This window comes from Arachis ipaensis, chromosome B5 (assembly GCF_059453495.1).
Source record: "Arachis ipaensis isolate K30076 ecotype BB chromosome B5, ASM5945349v1, whole genome shotgun sequence".
NCBI classification, from domain to species: domain Eukaryota; kingdom Viridiplantae; phylum Streptophyta; class Magnoliopsida; order Fabales; family Fabaceae; genus Arachis; species Arachis ipaensis.
Genome location: NC_142440.1, coordinates 105827801 through 105851006, shown reverse-complemented (window position 1 = coordinate 105851006; position 23206 = coordinate 105827801). Strand labels below are relative to the sequence as shown.

At 36.7% G+C, this 23206-nt stretch overlaps 1 non-coding gene across 1 annotated transcript; it reads left to right on the top strand.

The window, feature by feature from the left end:
- The first annotated feature begins 483 nt into the window (after positions 1-483).
- Positions 484-591, top strand: LOC148565264 (small nucleolar RNA R71). Its single transcript, XR_015884110.1, has one exon. It is a non-coding gene; the product is annotated as a small nucleolar RNA R71 (small nucleolar RNA).
- Positions 592-23206: the final 22615 nt, after the last annotated feature.

Below are 23206 nucleotides of genomic sequence, written 5' to 3'. Positions count from 1 at the left end.
ATTATTAAAGCCTTGTTGAGGCTTTTGTTGATCCTTCCATGAGAGATTTGGGTGATTTCTCCATGAGAGATTATAGGTGTTTCCATATGGTTCACCCATGTAATTCACCTCTACTATTGCAGGGTTTTCAGGATCATAAGCTTCTTCTTCAGAAGATGCCTCTTGAGTACTGTTGGATGCAGCTTGCATTCCATTCAGACTCTGAGAAATCATATTGACTTGCTGAGTTAATATTTTATTCTAGGCCAATATGGCATTCAGAGTATCAATTTTAAGAACTCCCTTCTTCTGAGGCGTCCCATTACTCACAGGATTCCTCTCAGAAGTGTACATGAACTGGTTATTAGCAACCATGTTAATGAGCTCTTGAGCTTCTGCAGGCGTTTTCTTTAGGTGAATGGATCCACCTGCAGAAGTATCCAATGACATCTTAGCTAATTCAGACAGACCATTATAGAATATATCCAGGATGGTCCATTCTGAAAGCATGTCAGAAGGACACTTTTTGGTCAGTTGCTTGTATCTCTCCCAAGCTTCATAGAGGGATTCACCTTCTTTCTGTCTGAAGGTTTGAACATCCACTCTAAGCTTGCTCAGCTTTAGAGGAGGAAAGAACTTGGCTAAGAAAGCCGTGACCAGCTTATCCCAAGAGTTCAGGCTATCTTTGGGTTGAGAGTCCAACCACACTCTAGCTCTGTCTCTTACAGCAAAAGGGAAAAGCATGAGCCTGTAGACTTCAGGATCTACTCCATTAGTCTTAACAGTATTACAGATCTGCAAGAATTCAGTTAAGAACTGAAAAAGATCTTCAGATGGAAGTCTATGAAACTTGCAGTTTTGTTGCATCAGAGAAACTAATTGAGGTTTAAGCTCAAAGTTGTTTGCTCCAACGGTGGGAATTGAGATGCTTCTTCCATGTAAATTGGAATTAGGTGCAGTGAAGTCACCAAGCATCCTCCTTGCATTATTATTATTTTTGGCTGCCATATCCTCTTCTTGTTCGAAAATTTCTGTAAGGTTATCTCTGGGTTGTTGTATTTTAGCTTCTCTTAGTTTCCTCTTCAGAGTCCTTTCAGGTTCAGGGTCTGCGTCAACATGAATGTTCTTATCCTTGCTCCTGCTCATATGAAAAAGAGGGAACAGAAAAATAATAATAATAGGGATCCTTTTTGCCCAAGTATAGAGGTTCCCTTATGTGAGTAGAAGAAAAGAAGAAGAGAAAATCTAAACTCAGAGAGAGAGAGGGTTCGGATTTTTGGTGAGTGAGGGAGATATGTTAGTAGATGAATAAATAAATAGAAAGAGATGAGAGAGAAGGATTTTCGAAAATTATTTTTGAAAAAGTGTTAGTGATTTTCGAAAATTAGGAATGAAATCAAATTAAAATTAAAAATTGAAACAATTAGTAAAAAAAAGAAATTTTGAAAAAGATGGAAGAGATTTTCGAAAATTAGAGAGAGAGAGTTAGTAAGGTAGTTTTGAAAAATATAAGAAACAAACAAAAAGTCAATTAGTTAGTTGAAAAAGATTTGAAAATCAATTTTGAAAAGATAAGAAGATAAGAAGTTAGAAAAGATATTTTAAAATCAAATTTTTGAAAAAGATATGTTTTAAAAAGACGTGATTAAAAAGATAAGATAAAAAGATATTTTTGGAAAGATATGATTGAAATTAGTTTTGAAAAAGAATTGATTTTTAAAATCACAATTAATGACTTGATTCACAAGAAATCACAAGATATGATTCTAGAACTTAAAGTTTGAATCTTTCTTAACAAGTAAGTAACAAACTTGAAATTTTTGAATCAAAACATTAATTGTTGATGATATTTTCGAAAATATGATGTAAAATTAAGAAAAAGATTTTTCAAAAATATTTTTAAATTTTGGAAAATAAATAAGAAAAATAAAAAAGATTTTATTTTTGAAAATGATTTTGAAAAGATAAGATTTTTAAATTGAAAATTTGATTTGACTCATAAGAAACAATTGATTTTTAAAAATTTTTGAAAAAGTCAATCCAAATTTTCGAAATTTATGAGAGAAAAAAGGAAAGATATTTTTTTTTATTTTTGAATTTTTAATGATGAAAGAGAAAAACATGAAAAAGACTCAATGCATGAAAATTTTGGATCAAAACAATGAATGCATGCAAGAATGCTATGAATGTCAAGATGAACACCAAGAACACTTTGAATGTCAAGATGAACATCAAGAACTTATTTTTGAAAAATTTTATATGCAAAGAAAACATGCAAGACACCAAACTTAAAAATCTTTCATGTTCAGACACTATGGATGCAAGAATGCATATGAAAAACAAGAAAAGACACAAAACAAGAAAATATGAAGATCAAACAAGAAGACTTATCAAGAACAACTTGAAGATCATGAAGAACACCATGAATGCATGATTTTTTTTTCGAAAAATGCAAGAATTCCAGGAATATTTTTGATTTTATGATTTTATAAATTTTTTTTTGTATTTTTCAAAAATTATTTGAAAAAGAAAAATAAGGATTTCAAAATTTTTAATATGAATTCCAGGAATCTTGTGCTCTTTAGTCTAAAGCTCCAATTTGAGGGTTAGGCATGGCTTAATAGCCAGTCAAGCTTTAGCATGTAAATCAGGTGGATCAGGAATAGCAGCAGGTGGATTAGCTTGCTCTTGATAATGTTGGGTTGGAAGCCCCAGTCCAAATAAATTTAGACATGGCTTTACAGCCAGCCATGTTTCACATGCTTCATGAAACTCTAGAATTCATTCTTAAAAATTCTGAAGAACATAATAAAAATTTTTGAAAAGAATTTTTATTTTTTTATTTTTTTTTTCAAAAATAAAGGAGAAATTTTTGAAGATTTTTGAAAAATTTTTGAAAATAAAACAAAAAGAAAATTACCTAATCTGAGCAACAAGATGAACCGTCAGTTGTCCAAACTCGAACAATCCCCGGCAACGGCGCCAAAAACTTGGTGTGCGAAATTGTTACTCTGAGGTTGTAAAATTTGTTGTTCATTCTCTCCCTGGCAATGGCGTCAATAACTGGTGCACAATACCATGGTCCAAACATAACTTCACAACTTCGCACAACTAACCAGCAAGTGCACTGGGTCGTCCAAGTAATAAACCTTACGTGAGTAAGGGTCGATCCCACGGAGATTGTTGGTATGAAGCAAGCTATGGTCACCTTGTAAATCTCAGTCAGGCGGATATCAAATGGTTATGGAGTTTTTGAATAATAATAATAAATAAACAGAAAATAAAGATAGAAATACTTATGTAATTCATTGGTGAGAATTTCAGATAAGTGTATAGAGATGCTTTCGTTCCTCTGAACCTCTGCTTTTCTGCTGTCTTGATCCAATCCTTCCTACTCCTTTCCATGGCAAGCTGTCTGTAAGGGCATCACCGTTGTCAATGGCTACATCTCATCCTCTCTATGAAAATGGTCCAAATGCTCTGTCACGGCATGGCTAATCATCTAGAGGTTCTCAATCATACTGGAATAGGATTTACTATCCTTTTGCATCTGTCACTACGCCCAGCACTCGCGAGTTTGAAGTTCGTCACAGCCATCCCTTCCCAGATCCTACTTGGAATACCACAGACAAGGTTTAGACTTTCCGGATCTCAGGAATGGCCATCCATGGGTTCTAACTTATACCACGAACATACTAATAACTCGGACTCGGTCCCCTGTATTAGATATCTAAGAGATATTCCTTCTAGCATGTTTGCATGTAGAACGGAAGTGTTTGTCAGGCACGCGTTCATAAGTGAGAATGATGATGAGCATCACATAATCATCACATTCATCATGTTCTTGGGAACGACTGGATATCTTAGAAGCGAAATAAGTTGAATTGAATAGAAAAACAGTAGTACTTTGCATTAAATCATGAGGAACAGCAGAGCTCCACACCTTAATCTATGGAGTGTAGAAACTCTACTGTTGAAAAATACATAAGTGAAAGGTTCAGGCATGGCCGAATGGCCAGCCCCCATGATCTAAGAACTAAACGTCCCAAGATGCCTAATACAATAGTAAAAGGTTCTATTTATACTAAACTAGCTACTAGGGTTTACAAAAGTAAGTAATTGATGCATAAATCCACTTCCGGAGCCCACTTGGTGTGTGCTTGGGCTGAGCTTTAGCTTTTCACGTGCAGAGGCTTCTTTTGGAGTTGAACGCCAAGTTGTAACGTGTTTTTGGCGTTCAACTCTGGTTCGTGACGTATTTCTGGCGTTTAACTCCAGACTGCAGCGTAGAACTGGCATTCAACGCCCTTTTGCGTCATCGAAACTAGGCCAAAGTATGGACTATTATATATTGCTGGAAAGCCCTGGATGTCTACTTTCTAACGTATTTGGAAGCGCGCTTTTTTGAGTTCTGTAGCTCCAGAAAATCCACTTTGAGTGCAGGTAGGTCAGAATCCAACAGGACCAGTAGTCCTTCTTCAACCTCTGAATCTGATTTTTGCTCAAGTCCCTCAATTTCAGCCAGAAAATACCTAAAATCACAGAAAAATACACAAACTCATAGTAAAGTCCAAAAATATGAATTTAACATAAAAACTAATAAAAACATCCCTAAAAGTAACTAGATCCTACTAAAAACATACTAAAAATAATGCCAGAAAGCGTATAAATTATCCGCTCATCAAGGATAATAATACTTGTAGGATGATAAATGTGAATGACACTAATTACCATCTATGAAAAGATAAGATAGAAAATTTTTGTTTGTAAAAATCTACATTTACTCGTGTTTGTTACATAGAAGTTAGAGTAAAGAACAAACAAAGAATGATAGTTTAAACATCAACAAGTTTGTACCTTTATTCTACAATTGGTGGATGATAATGTTTACAATCAAAGTGCTAATGAGACTTATGCTAAAGCTATGTGACATCACAGTGAATCCTTGGTAATAATAAATTGTACATGTTGAATTTCAAGGGGTTCTTGATCAGTTTTCAAGTATGGGAATCAAGCTTGAAATGAGATTCAAGGATTGTGGTCGCCAAATATTCTATCAGATGGTAAAGTGACCGTGCAACTTGTCAAAGGTAGAATTTTAAATGAAGAGGTGAAAAGACTCAGAGTTCTTCATCACAACCTGAAATGTTACTCCATAACCTGAAATGCCTAGTCCTTGAAAATAAGGGGGAGAAATCTAAACAAAAATCAAAAGGATAAAGGTAAAATAAGGAATAAATCTAGGTTATGATACAAAATTTTGAATGTCATACTGTCATAAAAGATGCCACATTCAGAAATTTATTTTCTTCAGAAAAAGGAGAATAAACGTATGCAGAAAAAAGAAAGATGGTAATAATCGCGTATCTTCTATTTCAAATGATCTTTTCATTGTCGATTGTGAGTATAAGGTCAATCTTTTTCTTAATGATGAGTTCATCTGGGTAATTGATAATGGTGCCTCAATACATGTTACACTGAAGAAGGAGTTATTTATTTATTATACTCCATATAATTTTGGAGTGTTTAAGATGGTTATTGATGGCTTGGCCAAGGTGATTAGTGTAGGAGATATTTTCTTTGAGACAAATATCAAAATGAAGTTGCTACTCAAAGATGTTAGACATACTTCAGATGTTCATTTGAATTTTGTTTCAGTTAAAAGACTTGATAATGAAGACTTTGTTAACACTTTTAGCTTGAGACAATAGAATCTCAATAAAGGCAACTTGGTTGTGACTCGAGAAAAAAATACTTTAGATTTGTATGTGAGGCATATCATGATTGCAAAAGATAGTATGATTGCGGTTGAAAGTAAAGAAGCTTGTAATTTGTGGCATAGAAGATTTGATCATATCAATGTAAGAGGATTGGTGCACGAAATTGTGATGTCCAGGCTCAAACAATCCCTGGTAATGGCTCCAAAGCTTGGTGCTTTAATCTTAATTCATGATTGTCACAACTTCGATACAACTAACCAGCAAGTGCACTGGGTCGTCCAAGTAATACCTTACGTGAGTAAGGGTCGAATCCCACGGAGATTGTTGGTATGAAGCAAGCTATGGTCACCTTGTAAATCTCAGTTAAGTTGACTCATATGGGCTACAATATATTATGTAAATAAAACATAAAGTAAGGATAGAAATACTTATGTAAATCATAGGTAGGAATTTCAGATAAGCGAATGGAGATGCTTTTCGTTCCTCTGAACCTCTGCTTTCCTGCTATCTTCATCCAATTAGTCTTACTCCTTTCCATGGCTGGCTTTATGTGATACATCACCACTGTCAATGGCTACTTTCGGTCATCTCACGGGAAAATGATCCAATGCCCTGTCACGGCACGGCTAATCGTCTGGAGGCATCACCCTTGTCAATGGCTTCATCTTATCCTCTCAGTGAATAATATGCTCACGCACCCTGTCACGGCACGGCTATTCATCTGTCGGTTCTCAATCATGCTGGAATAGGATTTACTATCCTTTTGCGTCTGTCACTAACGCCCTGCAATCGCGAGTTCGGAGCTCGTCACAGTCATTCAATCATTGAATCCTACTCGGAATACCACAGACAAGGTTTAGACCTTCCGGATTCTCTTGAATGCCGCCATCATTCTAGCTTACGCCACGAAGATTCTGGTTAGGAGATCTAAGAGATACTCATTCTAGCTTAATTCATGTAGAACAGAAGTGTTTGTCAGGCACGCGTTCATAGGGGAGATGGTGATGAGCGTCACACATAATCATCACGTTCTTGGGTGCGAATGGATATCTTAGAAGCGAAATAAGAAGAATTGAATAGAAAATAGTAGTACTTTCATTAATCTTTGAGGAACAGCAGAGCTCCACACCTTAATCTATGGAGTGTAGAAACTCTACCGTATGAAAATACATAAGTGAAGGTCCAGGCATGGCCGAGATGGCCAGCCCCCTAAACGAGATCAATAGTCTCCTAAGATGAACAATGGAATAAAACTGAGACCAAAGATGCCTAATACAATAGTAAAAGGTCCTATTTATAATAAACTAGTCACTAGGGTTTACATGAGTAAGTAATTGATGCATAAATCCACTTTCGGGGCCCACTTGGTGTGTGTTTGGGCTGAGCTTAAGTGTTGCACGTGCAGAGGCCATTTGTGGAGTTGAACGCCAGTTTCTGTGCCAGTTTGGGCGTTCAACTCTGGTTTTGGATCCTTTTCTGGCGCTGGACGCCAGATTTGGGCAGAAGGCTGGCGTTGAACGCCAGTTTACGTCGTCAATTCTTGGCCAAAGTATGGACTATTATATATTGCTGGAAAGCCCTGGATGTCTACTTACCAACGCAATTGGAAGCGCGCCATTTCGAGTTCTGTAGCTCAAGAAAATCTACTTTGAGTGCAGGGAGGTCAGAATCCAACAGCATCAGCAGTCCTTTTTCAACCTCTGAATCTGATTTCTGCTCAAGTCCCTCAATTTCAGCCAGAAAATACTTGAAATCACAGAAAAACACACAAACTCATAGTAAATTCCAGAAATGTGAATTTAACATAAAAACTAATGAAAACATCCCTAAAAGTAACTAGATCCTACTAAAAACATACTAAAAACAATGTCAAAAAGCGTATAAATTATCCGCTCATCACAACACCAAACTTAAATTGTTGCTTGTCCCCAAGCAACTAAAAATCAAATAGGATAAAAAGAAGAGAATATACTATAAATTCCAAACTATCAATGAAACATAGCTTCAATTATATGAGCGGGACTTATAGCTTTTTGCCTCTTGAATAGTTTTGGCATCTCACTTTATCTATTGAGGTTCAGAATGATTGGCATCTATAGGGACTTCAGATTTCGAATAGTGTTATTGACTCTCCTAGTTCAGTATGATGATTTTTGAACACAGCTTCTTTATGAGTCTTGGCCGTGGCCCTAAGCACTTTGTTTTCCAGTATTACCACTGGATACATAAATGCCACAGACACATAATTGGGTGAACCTTTTCAGATTGTGACTTAGCTTTGCTAAAGTCCCCAATTAGAGGTGTCCAGGGTTCTTAAGCACACTCTTTGTTTTTGCTTTGGACCTTGACTTTAACCGCTCAGTCTCAAGTTTTCACTTGACACCTACACGCCACAAGCACATGGTTAGGGACAACTTGGTTTAGCCGCTTAGACCAGGATTTTATTCCTTTAGGCCCGCCTTGGGATCCTTTTTATTTCCCTTGCCTTTTGGTTTTAAGGGTTATTGGCTTTTTCTGCTTGCTTTTTCTTTTTCCTTCTATATTTTTTTTTCGCCTTTTTTTTTTTGCAAGCTTTGTTCTTTGCTGCTTTTTCTTGCTTCAAGAATCATTTTTATGATTTTTCAGATTATCAAATAACATGTCTCCTAGTCATCATTCTTTCAAGAGCCAACATATTTAACATTCTTAAACAACAACTTCAAAAGACATATGCACTGTTCAAGCATACATTCAGAAAACAAGAAGCATTGTCACCACATCAATATAATTAAGCTAAGTTCAAGGATAAATTCGAAACTCATGTACTTCTTGTTCTTTTGAATTAAAACATTTTTCATTTAAGAAAGGTGATGGATTCATAGGACATTCATAACTTTAAGACAAAGATACTAACTACTAATGATCATGTAATGAAGACACAAACACAGATAAGTACATAACATAGAAAACGAAAAACAGAAGAAATAAGAGCAAGGAATGAATCCACCTTAGTGATGATGGCGTTTCAATGATGTTTTTGAGCTCTTCTATGTCTTTTCCTTGCCTTTTGTTGCTCCTCCTTCATTGCTTTTAGATCTTCTCTGATTTCATGAAGGATGATGGAGTGCTCTTGATGTTCCACCCTTAGTTGCTTCCAATATTTGTGTGGAAGAAGATGTATCCCCTGAGGTATCTCAGGGATCTCTTGATTTGTAGTCAAATGTTCTACCACTGAGCTATAGACCCTTGATGGAAGCTTTTGTCTTCCCTTTCCTCTTTCTAGAGGTTTCTCTGGCCTTAGGTGCCATTAATGGTTATGGAAAAAACAAAAAAGCTATGCTTTTACCACACCAAACTTAGAATGTTGCTCGCCCTCGAGCAAAAGAAGAAAGAATAGAAGAATAAGAAGAAGATATGGAGGAGATGGAGGGAGATGTATATTCGGCCATATGGGTGGGATTGGGTGGGGAAGAGATGTTGAATTTTGAAGAAAAGTGGGTGTTTGGATGTGAGTGGTGAAGGGTTAATAGGGAAGAGTGTTTATTGGGAATAGAGGATGATTGAAAAGAGAGAAGAGAGTGAGTGGAGGTAGGTGGGGATCCTGTGGGGTCCACAGATCCTGAGGTGATCCTGTGAGGTCCACAGATCTTGAGGTGTCAAGGCATTTACATCCCTGCACCAATTTAGGCATGCAAAATGCCCTTGCACACAACTCTGGGCGTTCAGCGCCAGGTTGGTGCCCATTTTGGGCGTTCAACGCCCATTTGCTGCCATTTCTGGTGTTGAACGCCAGAACCATGCTTGTTCTGGGCGTTCAGCGCCAGGATGCTCCCATTCTGGGCGTTCAGCGCCAGAACTATGCTCTGTTCTGGCGTTTGAACGCCAGGCAGATGCTCCTCCAGGGTGTGATTTTTCTTCTGCTGTTTTTGATTCTGTTTTTGAATTTTTTGTTTATTTTGTGACTCCACATGATCATGAACCTAAGAAAACATGAAAAACAATAAAAATAAGAATTAGATAAACATTGGGTTGCCTCCCAACAAGCGCTTCTTTAATGTCAATAGCTTGACAGTGGGCTCTCATGGAGCCTCACAGATGTGCAGAGCTTTGTTGAGACTCTCCAACACCAAACTTAGAGTTTGGATATGGGAGTTCAACACCAAACTTAGAGTTTGGTTGTGGCCTCCCAACACCAAACTTAGAGTTTGACTGTGGGGGCTTTGGTTGACTCTGCGTTGAGAGAAGCTTTTCATGCTTCCTCTTCATGGTTGCAGAGGGAAATCCTTGAGTTTTGAATACAAGGGAGTTCTCATTCCATTGAAGGACTATTTCACCTCTGTCAATATCAATCACAGCTCTTGCTGTGGCCAGGAAAGGTCTTCCTAGGATGATGGATTCATCCTCTTCCTTTCCAGTATCCAGGACTATGAAATCAGTAGGTATGTAAAGGCCCTCAACCTTTACTAATACATCTTCTACTTGTCCATAAGCCTGTCTTCTTGAGCTGTCTGCCATCTCTAGTGAGATTTTAGCAGCTTGCACCCCATAGATTCCCAGTTTCTCTATTACAGAGAGGGGCATGAGGTTTATTCCTGAACCAAGGTCACACAGAGCCTTAAAGATCATGGTGCCTATGGTACAGGGTATTATGAACCTTCCAGGATCCTGTCTCTTCTGAGGCAATGTCAGTTGATCCAGATCACTTAGTTCATTGATGAACAAGGGAGGTTCAACTTCCCAAGCTTCAATGCCAAATAATTTGGCATTCAGCTTCATGATTGCACCAAGAAACATGGCAGTTTGCTCTTCAGTGACATCCTCATTCTCTTCAGAAGAGGAATACTCATCAGAGCTCATGAAGGGTATAAGGAGGTTCAATGGAATCTCTATGGTCTCTAGATGAGCCTCAGAGTCCTTTGGTTCCCCAGAGGGAAGCTCCTTATTGATCACTGGACGTCCCAGGAGGTCTTCCTCCTTGGGATTCACGTCCTCTCCTCTCCTCACAGGTTCGGCCAGGGCACTTATGTCAATGGCCTTGCACTCTCCTTTTGGGTTCTCTTCTGTATTACTTGGGAGAGTACTAGGAGGGATTTCAGTGATCCTCTTACTCAGCTGGCCCACTTGTGCTTCCAAATTTCTAATGGAAGACCTTGTTTCATTCATGAAACTTACAGTGGCCTTGGATAGATCAGAGACTAGATTTGCTAAATTAGAAGCATTTTGTTCAGAGTTCTCTGTCTGTTGCTGAGTGGATGATGGAAAAGGCTTGCTATTGCTAAACCTGTTTCTTCCACCATTATTAAAGCCTTGTTGGGGCTTTTGATCCTTCCATGAGAAATTTGGATGATTTCTCCATGTTGAGTAGGTGTTTCCATAAGGTTCACCTAAGTAATTTACCTCTGCTATTGCAGGGTTCTCAGGATCATAGGCTTCTTCTTCAGAAGATGCCTCTTGAGTACTGTTGGATGCAGCTTGCATTCCATGCAGACTCTGAGAGATCATATTGACTTGCTGAGTCAATATTTTATTCTGAGCCAATATGGCATTCAGAGTATCAACCTCAAGAACTCCCTTCTTCATAGGCATCCCATTACTCACAGGATTCCTTTCAGAAGTGTACATGAACTGGTTATTAGCAACCATGTCAATGAGTTCTTGAGCTTCTGCAGGCGTTTTCTTTAGGTGAATGGATCCACCTGCAGAAGTATCCAATGACATCTTAGATAACTCAGACAGACCATCATAGAATATATCCAGGATGGTCCATTCTGAAAGCATGTCAGAAGGACACTTTTTGGTCAACTGTTTGTATCTTTCCCAAGTTTCATAGAGAGATTCACCTTCTTTCTGTCTGAAGGTTTGAACATCAGCTCTAAGCTTGCTCAGCTTTTGAGGAGGAAAGTACTTGGCTAAGAAAGCCGTGACCAGCTTATCCCAAGAGTTCAGGCTGTCTTTGGGTTGAGAATCCAACCATAATCTAGCTCTGTCTCTTACAGCAAAAGGGAAAAGCATGAGCCTGTAGACTTCAGGATTTACTCCATTAGTCTTAACAGTATCACATATCTGCAAGAATTCAGTTAAGAACTGAAAAGGATCTTCAGATGGAAGTCCATGAAACTTGCAGTTCTGCTGCATCAGAGAAACTAACTGAGGTTTCAGCTCAAAGTTGTTTGCTCCAATGGCAGGAATGGAGATGCTTCTTCCATGTAAATTGGAATTAGGTGCAGTAAAGTCACCAAGCATCTTCCTTACATTATTATTATTTTCGGCTGCCATCTCCTCTGCCTGTTCGAAAATTTCTGAAAGGTTATCTCTGGATTGTTGTATTTTAGCTTCTCTTAATTTTCTCTTCAGAGTCCTTTCAGGTTCTGGATCTGCTTCCACAAGAATGTTCTTATCCTTGCTCCTGCTCATATGATAAAGAAGAAGGCACAGAAAAATAATAATAATAATGGAGATCCTTTATACCACAGTATAAGGATCCCTGTGTGAGTGGAAAAAAAGAGGGGGTGATAAAGAATGTGATGTAAAGGAAGAAACACAACTGTGAGGATGGAAGGAGGTGAAATGAGATGTTAGGATATGAATGAATAAATAGAATAGGATGGAAGAGGGATAATTTTCGAAAATTATTTTTGAAAAAGAGTTAGTGATTTTTGAAAATAGTTTTTGAAAAAGGTTAGTATTTTTTTTCGAAAATTTTTTTTTTGAAATAAAAAATAAAAATAATTGGTTAATTAAAAAGAAATTTTTGAAAAAGAGGGGAGATATTTTCGAAAATTAGAGAGAGAGAGTTAGTTAGGTAGTTTTGAAAAAGTTAAGAAACAAACAAAAAGTTAGTTAGTTAGTTGAAACAAATTTTGAAAAGATAGGAAGTTAGGAAGTTAGAAAAGATATTTTTGGAAAGATATTTTTGAAAAAGATAAGATAAGAAGATATTTTTGAAAAGATATGATAGAAATTAGTTTTTGAAAAAGATTTGATTTTTAAAATCTCAATTAATGACTTGATTCATAAGAAATTACAAGATATGATTCTAGAACTTAAAGTTTGAATCTTTCTTAACAAGCAAGTAACAAACTTCAAATTTTTGAATCAAAACATTAATTGTTTATGTTATTTTCGAAAATTTGGTATAAAAATAAGAAAAATATTTTTGAAAAATATTTTTGGAATTTTCGAAAATAACTAATAATTTTGAAAAAGATTTGATTTTTGAAAAAGATTTTGAAAAAGATAAGATTTTCCAAATTGAAAATTTGATTTGACTCATTGGCAACAACTTGATTTAAAAATTTTTGAAAAAATCAACTCAAATTTTCGAATTTAATGAGAGAAAAAGGGAAAGATATTTTTTTGATTTTTGAATTTTTATGATGCAAGAGAAAACACTAAAAAGATGCAATGCATGAAATTTTTAGATCAAAACATGTGATGCATGCAAGAATGCTATGAATGTCAAGATGAACACCAAGAACACTATGAAGATCAAGATGAACACCAAGAACATATATTTGAAAAAAATTTTTAATGCAAAGAAAACATGCAAGACACCAAACTTAGAATTCTTTAATGCTTAGACACTAAGAATTCAAGAATGCATATGATAAACATGAAAAGACACAAAACAAAAAATCATCAAGATCAAACAAGAAGACTTACCAAGAACAACTTGAAGATCATGAAGAACACTATGAATGCATGAATTTTCGAAAAATGCAAGATGCACATGCAAATGACACCAAACTTATAACATGACACAAGACTCAAACAAGAAACAGAAAATATTTTTTTATTTTTATGATTTTCTAATTTTTTTGGATTTTTATGTTATATTTTTCGAAAATTATATGAAAAAGAAAAAATAAGGATTCCAAAATTTTTAATATGAATTCCAGGAATCTTGCCATGTTAGTCTAAAGCTTCAGTCCAGGAATTAGACATGGCTCACTAGCCAGCCAAGCTTTCAATGAAAGCTCCAGTCCAAAACACTAGACATGGCCAATGGCCAGCCAAGCTTCAGCAGGTATGGATACTTTTCATGTATAGAGCAACTCAGTGTGTGAGAATCTCTTCATTTGTGATGGCAAATTGAAACCCCAGTCCAAAAAGTTAGACATGGCTTACAGCCAGCCAGGCTTCAACATGCTTCATGAAACACTAGAATTCATTCTTAAAAATTCTGAAGTCATAGAATAATTTATTTTTGAAAACAATATTTATTTTTATTTTTTTTTTCGAAAACAGATGAGAAAATTTTAGAAATATTTTTGAAAAATTTTTGAAAATAAAATAAAAAGAAAATTACCTAATCTGAGCAACAAGATGAACAGTTAGTTGTCCAAACTTGAACAATCCCCGGCAACGGCGCCAAAAACTTGGTGCACGAAATTGTGATGTCCAGGCTCAAACAATCCCTGGTAATGGCTCCAAAGCTTGGTGCTTTGATCTTAATTCATGATTGTCACAACTTCGATACAACTAACCAGCAAGTGCACTGGGTCGTCCAAGTAATACCTTACGTGAGTAAGGGTCGAATCCCACGGAGATTGTTGGTATGAAGCAAGCTATGGTCACCTTGTTAATCTCAGTTAAGTTGACTCATATGGGCTACAATATATTATGTAAATAAAACATAAAGTAAGGATAGAAATACTTATGTAAATCATAGGTAGGAATTTCAGATAAGCGAATGGAGATGCTTTTCGTTCCTCTGAACCTCTGCTTTCCTGCTATCTTCATCCAATTAGTCTTACTCCTTTCCATGGCTGGCTTTATGTGATACATCACCACTGTCAATGGCTACTTTCGGTCATCTCACGGGAAAATGATCCAATGCCCTGTCACGGCACGGCTAATCGTCTGGAGGCATCACCCTTGTCAATGGCTTCATCTTATCCTCTCAGTGAATAATATGCTCACGCACCCTGTCACGGCATGGCTATTCATCTGTCGGTTCTCAATCATGCTGGAATAGGATTTACTATCCTTTTGCGTCTGTCACTAACGCCCTGCAATCGCGAGTTCGGAGCTCGTCACAGTCATTCAATCATTGAATCCTACTCGGAATACCACAGACAAGGTTTAGACCTTCCGGATTCTCTTGAATGCTGCCATCATTCTAGCTTACGCCACGAAGATTCTGGTTAGGAGATCTAAGAGATACTCATTCTAGCTTAATTCATGTAGAACAGAAGTGTTTGTCAGGCACGCGTTCATAGGGGAGATGGTGATGAGCGTCACACATAATCATCACCTTCATCACGTTCTTGGGTGCGAATGGATATCTTAGAAGCGAAATAAGAAGAATTGAATAGAAAATAGTAGTACTTTCATTAATCTTTGAGGAACAGCAGAGCTCCACACCTTAATCTATGGAGTGTAGAAACTCTACCGTATGAAAATACATAAGTGAAGGTCCAGGCATGGCCGAGATGGCCAGCCCCCTAAACGAGATCAATAGTCTCCTAAGATGAACAATGGAATAAAACTGAGACCAAAGATGCCTAATACAATAGTAAAAGGTCCTATTTATAATAAACTAGTCACTAGGGTTTACATGAGTAAGTAATTGATGCATAAATCCACTTCCGGGGCCCACTTGGTGTGTGTTTGGGCTAAGCTTAAGTGTTGCACGTGCAGAGGCCATTTGTGGAGTTGAACGCCAGTTTCTGTGCCAGTTTGAGCGTTCAACTCTGGTTTTGGATCCTTTTCTGGCGCTGGACGCCAGATTTGGGCAGAAGGCTGGCGTTGAACGCCAGTTTACGTCATCAATTCTTGGCCAAAGTATGGACTATTATATATTGCTGGAAAGCCCTGGATGTCTACTTTCCAACGCAATTGGAAGCGCGCCATTTCGAGTTCTGTAGCTCTAGAAAAGCCACTTTGAGTGCAGGGAGGTCAGAATCCAACAGCATCAGCAGTCCTTTTTCAACCTCTGAATCTGATTTCTGCTCAAGTCCCTCAATTTCAGCCAGAAAATACCTGAAATCACAGAAAAACACACAAACTCATAGTAAATTCCAGAAATGTGAATTTAACATAAAAACTAATGAAAACATCCCTAAAAGTAACTAGATCCTACTAAAAACATACTAAAAACAATGTCAAAAAGCGTATAAATTATCCGCTCATCAAGGACTTAATTACTATACTTTTTGGTTTGAAGAATATGGAGTTGGAGAAAAGTTTTCATTGCATGGCTGAAAAATAAAGAAAATTATCCTTCAATAAGCATCAACCTTCAAGGAAATCAGATTTCTTGAAATTGATGCACTATGATATATGTGGTCTTTTAAATGTATGGTCTTTTAGTGGATCTCTTTACTCTATTACTTTTATTGATGATCACTCAAGAAAATTTTTGGACTTATGCTTTAAAGATAAAGAATTAAGATTTAGAAAAATTCAAACAATTCAAAACTTTGGTTGAGAGGTAAACTAGTTAGAAGCTTAAATTGTATTTACACTAACAATACTAGTGAGAATCGTAGACCATTTGATGAGTATTGTAAGTAGCACGATATTAGGCATGAAAGGACACCTACTCAAACACCTCAGTTGAAAGATAGATTATGAGGATGAGTAGTACATTGAAAGAGTTAGGTGTATGTGTAACACCCTAATTACCCTAAGCCTTACCTCGCATCGTAAAGCGAAGGATAACAAAGTGCCATGACAGTTCTAAGGCTCATATAATATTATATATAGAAAGAAGTAGTAATACTAGAAGCCCGATGAAGGAATAAAAGCTTAAAGTCGCATAAAGTGGAGTTACAAAATGCGAAGCGTTCACACACGATGACTAAACGCGCAAGCATGATAGAACAAGACATAATATATGTAAAACCTTGTAGATAGCTCCAAGATACACAAGGTATTATAATTAAAATAAACAAGATATATATATATATATATATATATATATATATATATACAAACCACTGAATGAAGCCTTACAATGGATTCGTTATCCTATCCCAAACAAAAAAGATTTACTTAGTAGGTTAAATTCTGCAAACATTTTCTCAAAATTTGATATGAAATCCGGTTTTTGGCAGATTCAAATCACCGAATCAGACCGATACAAAACAGCATTTACAGTTTCATTTGGACAGTATGAATGGAATGTAATGCCTTTTGGTCTGAAAAATGCCCCATCTGAATTTCAAAAAATTATGAATGATATTTTCAATCCATATTCAGATTTTGCAATCGTTTACATTGATGATGTTCTAATTTTTTCCCAAACTTTACATGAACATTTCAAGCATGTTAAAACTTCATGTACATCATCCAAAAAAATGGTCTTGCTGTCTCTAAGTCAAAAATTGTTCTCTTTCAAACAAAAATCTGTTTTCTTGGTCATATAATCTTCTAAGGCACTATAACTCCAATTGAAAGATCAATTCTGTTTGCAGAAAAGTTTCCAGATTATATCCTTGATAAACCCCAGCTCTAGAGGTTCCTAGGTTGTCTCAATTATGTTTCAGATTTCATCCCAAATCTTAACAACCTCATTAAGCCTCTCCATGATAGGCTTAAGAAAAATCCTCCACCTTGGACAGAAAAACATTCTGATATTATCAGGTTCCTTAAAACCAAAGTCCGCAATCTTCCTTGTCTTTACTTACCGGTTCCTCATGAATTCAAAATAGTGGAAACAGATGCATCAGATTTAGGATATGGCGGTATCCTAAAACAAAAACTGCATGATAAAGAATGCATCATTGCATTTACATCCAAACATTGGAATAGTACTCAACAAAAATATTCCACTATCAAAAAAGAAATTTTAGCCATTGTTTTATGCATCACAAAATTTCAATCTGACTTACTCAATAAAAAATTTTTAGTCCGAGTTGATTGTAAATTAGCTAAAGATGTTTTACAAAATGATGTTAAAAATCTTGCATCAAAACAAGTTTTTGCCAGGTGGCAAGCTATTTTAAGCGTCTTTGATTTTGATATTGAGCATATCAAGGGCAACTCAAACTCTCTCCCTGACTTTCTCACACGTGAATATTTGCAGGGAGATAAACAGAAAGAAGATGCCTAAAAAGGCAACCTTGGCCTCAGCAAGAGGCAGAGGCATTCGCCTAGCCCTACCAGGGCCAATCAGAAGATCTGGGTCTAGTACCCCAACAGAGTCATCTACCCAACAACCTACTCAACAATCTGGGTCATTTCCTCAACAACTCACCCAAACCCAACAAGCTGGGCCATCTACCCAACAACCCACCCAAAAATCTTTTGAACCACAAAACAATCAAGCCAAACAATCCAAAGCAGACTATGCCATCCCACTCGAAACCCTCCTAGCCTTACAGGACCAGGGTCTCACTAAACTCAACAAAAAATCTTGGGCCGACCTTTGCAGTGAGTCCGATGAAGAAATTGACCTATCTCAATTGATATCTCAGGTAGCCAATCGTAGAACAGTCATCCAAATAGGAAAACATAAGTCTGTCGTCTCGACACCCCACACATCCTCAACTACTACCAAAACTCAAAAAATCCAAACCAATTACATATCTACAAACAAAACCGCAAATATTATCCACATAGAGCCTGAATTCTGGGACAGTTCTCCAAACAAAGTCATCCCAAAGATTTTCCCTACTGGATTCCACTTCAGACCCTTAGCACCTAATAAAACTCGCCATTTCTACGAATTCATCTTAATAGATACTGACTCAGTATCTATTAAACATTACAAGGATAAAACCAATCCCGAATTTATAACCCATTCAACCATTCAAATTCTCAAAATTTTATCCCCAAAGCAATTTGGGAACAACCTAAACAAAATTCAAAAATTTTCTCAAAATTATGACCCAATAGGTTTTAATTATTGGGACTACATGGAAGCCTGGACTAAAGTATTTTGGTTTCAAAATACTCAGTTCAGACACTCATGGTTAATTTATTTTAAAAGAAAAATCAATTATGTTTTTTCAAATTGGTTCTACCAATGGTGGGACTTCTTTGGACCAATCCAAGAAATTTTACCCTCACCAACAGATGAAGGGTATAAACTTTTTCAATCAAACTTTAACAATCAGGAAACATGTGTTCCTGTAATGTTAAAACTTTTATAAGCTCTTCTTCTTCCCTCTTCTTTTATTTCAATCATTCAATAAAACTTTCAATCAGTTCTTTATTTTCGAAGTCTTCATATTTACATTTCTGCAGCTGCATATGTGTGCGGACTACCGCCACATCTAACTTCATACTAACAAGCATATGCGTGCGGACTACCGCCGCATCTAACTTCATATTTACTTTCCTGCTCTTGCATCTATCATACTGCATCTATACTAACCTTGTCCACTCCTTCTTCCCCTTTCCCTCCTTGATCCACTTCGGGCCATCTGGTATCAGAGCCTGATGGGGAAGTAGGAATGTTAATATTATCATTAAGCTATCTCTGAGGTTCATGGATCTAGAAATTATGTTTACTGTTCATGTTCTTATTTCCTTGTATATATATCAAAAATAACCACTCTTTAAATCTGGAAGTACAGGCTGTTTACTTTTATCACTTAAAAGAACTGTAGCAGTAAGACCCTTATTGATGGGCAGTAAGGCTAATTTAACGATGTTCTTGAAAATGATAAGATCTAAACGTAAGAACTCCTGGTGACTATGGATTTAGGGATTGCAAAAAAAAAAAAAAAAAAGAGTTAAAACCCCAGATTCAAAAATTTGAGTGATAGCTTAGTGATAATATTTATATTCCTTCTGAACCAAAGGAGGGCAATGATATCAGATTTTATGAAAATATGTCTAAACTCTTCCGCTCTCTTTCTAGACGCCTTTCTTTTTCTCCATCTTCCTCCACCACCTCTCCAATCCATTCTTCCTCCAATCCCCTTACCGAGAAAGTGGCTAGACCTGATGAACTTTCTCCCAAACACAATATCTTCGAAGAGGAAGTTTGCTTCGAAGATATCAATCAAGTCATCGACAATTGGGAGATACCCAAAATCCCCCAAGATGAGCTTTATGTCCCTGATGACAACAAAAGAAAATCAGACTATATCATCAAAACCGCTGAAAATAATATTCCTTTAGGACCAGATTCCGGTGAGGAATTCCATCTCCTAACCAAACAATCTGTCAGAGAACATGCACGTCACTACAGATATCTTCACATAGGATGTGTCCAGGTTGCAGTCAAACCTCTCATCAGAGAAGGCTTGAATGCTTCCATCCTTATGTGTCTTAGAGATATTAGACACAATGATTTCCAAGACTCCCTTATCGGAACAGTTGAAACAAGTCTTGGACATGGTCCAGTTTATTTCAACTGTTTTCCAAACAAAACGGTCAGCCTGTTAGATACCAACATCCTTGATTCTCTCTTCCTAAACATCTGAATTCATGATCTTAACATGAAGGAAGGATCCATTCCAGCCGCTTTAATCTATAGGATTCAATACAAGGTCATGAACACTTGTAATTCTAGGGTCCTTCTTAAATCCCAAGATCGTGAAACTACTTTGTTTGTCACCGACATGACAAAGGCCAACGTCATGATTCCGAGGCTCATAAGGTGGGATGAAATTGATCTCCCCCAGTCATGGTCTATTGATAGAGCTATCCCTACACAACCTAGACAAGCACCTCTCCTAAGAGAAATAAAACAGGATGAATCTGGGAAAGTAGAAATTTTCTTCGACAGAAGAAACTCTTTTTCCTCCAGATCTGAAGCAGGGACATCTAATGATTTTGCTTCAGCAAGAAGGTCTTTTTCTGTAACTTCTCAATCACAGTTTTCAAAATTTTCAAAACCCGTACATTCTGAAATCAATATTTCGGGATTAAAAAATAATTCAAACATTTCTCAACCAGTTTATCAAACCGATGATAAGCATTCAGATGATGATATCGAGATAGAATCTTCCATTCAATCTCCAACATACTCATCTATGCATTGTGCTCAATATTCTTCTGTGGATAATGCCCAATGAGTAGCACATAATTTATTATAGATAGGGAAGCATTACGTAAAAACCTTGAATCTAAGGAATATGACCTCCATAGAGAATGGTATTTACGTACGCACACAGCTACTCAAATTGCATCATTCAAAGAAAAATATTACAGTTTTCTAAAAGAGGTTGAGATGCATATTCCTTTCTTTGAATGGTTTCATGCTTATTCCATCAAAAACAATCTGGTTTATCCTTTCAAAAACAAAGAAAACTTGCTTTCAGCAAATGTTATTTCAACTTGGAAAGTTAAAGATGGGAATTTAGTTAGATCTGAGTTTCCTCCAAAAGGACCTTTTGTCATTTCAAATACAGAAGGACATAACCCTGTTATGGCTTCTCCTTTTAAAACAAAAAATATTGATGAAGCTGTCGCCCCAAAAGATATTAAAAACCTTATTGAACAATCTAATTACACCAATAGATTTTTACAATGTCTGGGTGACAACCTTTCATCTTCGGGATCTACTTTTTCTTTCAAAAATGCTTCTGACACCACTACTTCTAAAAGTATTGAAAAACCCCTTTTTAAACCTTTTAAAATGAGTAGTAAAGCGAAGCAAAGTCTTAAAACTTCCATTTTAAAACAACAATCCGGTGATTCAGAAGTTATTCAAAAAATTGACCAACTTTTAAACCGTTTCTCTACCGTCCCTGAAACTCCAAACTCTGGTGAGTCTACCTCTCGTGTTCAAACACGCTCATCCAAAGCCGTTAATGCCCTTTGTCATGAGTCTAACGACTCCTCCTCCGAAGAAAGTGATGGTTCCCACAAATCATCCCTCAAAATTAGCCCTATTTTGACAAACTCCCTAACCAAGTGGAAGGGTTTAACCAAACCCTCTGCGTATGGTTACAATCGTGTTTCCGCTCCCGACCTAGCCCTCGAAGAAAGAGAACTAGGTTTTGTCAGCTTCAATGCCAATAATGTCTATGAATGGAACATAGATGGTAAAATTGAATATAACATCATGAGTATGCTTCAGCATATGACTATGGTAGGCACAGCCTATCAAGCTGCCCATGAAACTTCTGAAGAAGCAATAGCCAATGTTATTGTTTCTGGTTTCAGTGGCCAACTCAAAGGATGGTGGGATAACTACCTTTCGGATAACCAAAAACACTCAATCTTCTCTGCCATAAAAGTCAATGATCAGAACGAACCGATCATTGGTGAGGATGGGGAACCCATCCCCGATGCTATTAATACCCTAATCTTTACCATAGCAAGCCATTTCATTGGTGATCCATCTCTCTGGAAAGATCGTTCGGCTGAACTACTTTCCAATCTCAGATGCAAAACTTTGTCTGATTTCCGGTGGTATAAAGACACCTTTCTTACCAGGGTTTACACCAGAGAAGATAGTCAACAACCTTTTTGGAAAGAAAAGTTCCTTGCCGGACTCCCAAAATATCTTGGGGATAAAGTAAGGGACAAAATATGTAGCTTAACCCCGGATGGGATAATACCCTATGACGAGTTAAGTTATGGTCAACTAGTTTTTTTTAAGTATATATATATATATATATATAAGTGTGATATACCAAAAAGAAGACTAGTCACAGCCTGCGGAGTTTAGGCCGGTTAGTCAAACTGATTACATCAGAGTTTTAAAGTTTAAAATAGCAACAACCTATCTCTCAAAGTTTTCAGAAATAAAGCCTCTAAGGCAACAACATTAAATACACAAAAGGTGAGAGAATACTACAACAAAAGTAAAGTAAAATAAAGCATGAGAAAGATCATCCTCCGCTTTGTCACCATATCCGCAACTCATTGTGGTGGGTTGTGAATTGCATATGAAAAGCAACATCATATGGTATGAGAACCGAAGGTTCTCAGTATGGTAATAGTGCCCAATATGTAAGATATAAGATTCTGGGATCACTACAACAAATAAGGGTTTTCGCAACGGCCAAAAACCGTTGCCATAGATTGAAAAACCGTTCCCAAAACTTTAGGCAAAGTGGCAACGGTTTTTGACTTGTGGTATATGCGGTTGATACCAATGCTCAAAGGCAACGGTTTTTTAACTAAGGCAACGGTAACAAAAAAACCGTTGCCAAAGTTACTGGTATAGACAACGGTTTTGATAGAAAATTTTAAACAATGGTTTCGAACCGTTACTCGATAAAGAACGGTTTTAAACCGTTTTCTTTCATGATCCAACGGTTTAAAACCATAACTCAATAGACAACGGTCTTAAACTGTTGTAGTTTTATTATTCACAAAGGCAACAGTTTTAAAGCGTTACTGTTAGTGTCATTTTTTGACAACGGTTTTAATACCATTGCCATTTAATAGTTGTCTAAGACAACGGTTTTAAAGCTTTACCATTAGTTTCGTTTTTTGGCAACGGTTTTTTAAAATCATTCCTTTTGTGACTTTTGACAACGATTTTTTATAGGGGGAGGAGTACATGTGTGTGTGGGTTGGGTAGAAAGGGGTTAGGGTTAATGAATTAGGAATTAGGGTTTAAAATTGAGAATTTAGGATTTGAGTAGAGTTTTGAGTTAAAACTCAATTTAATT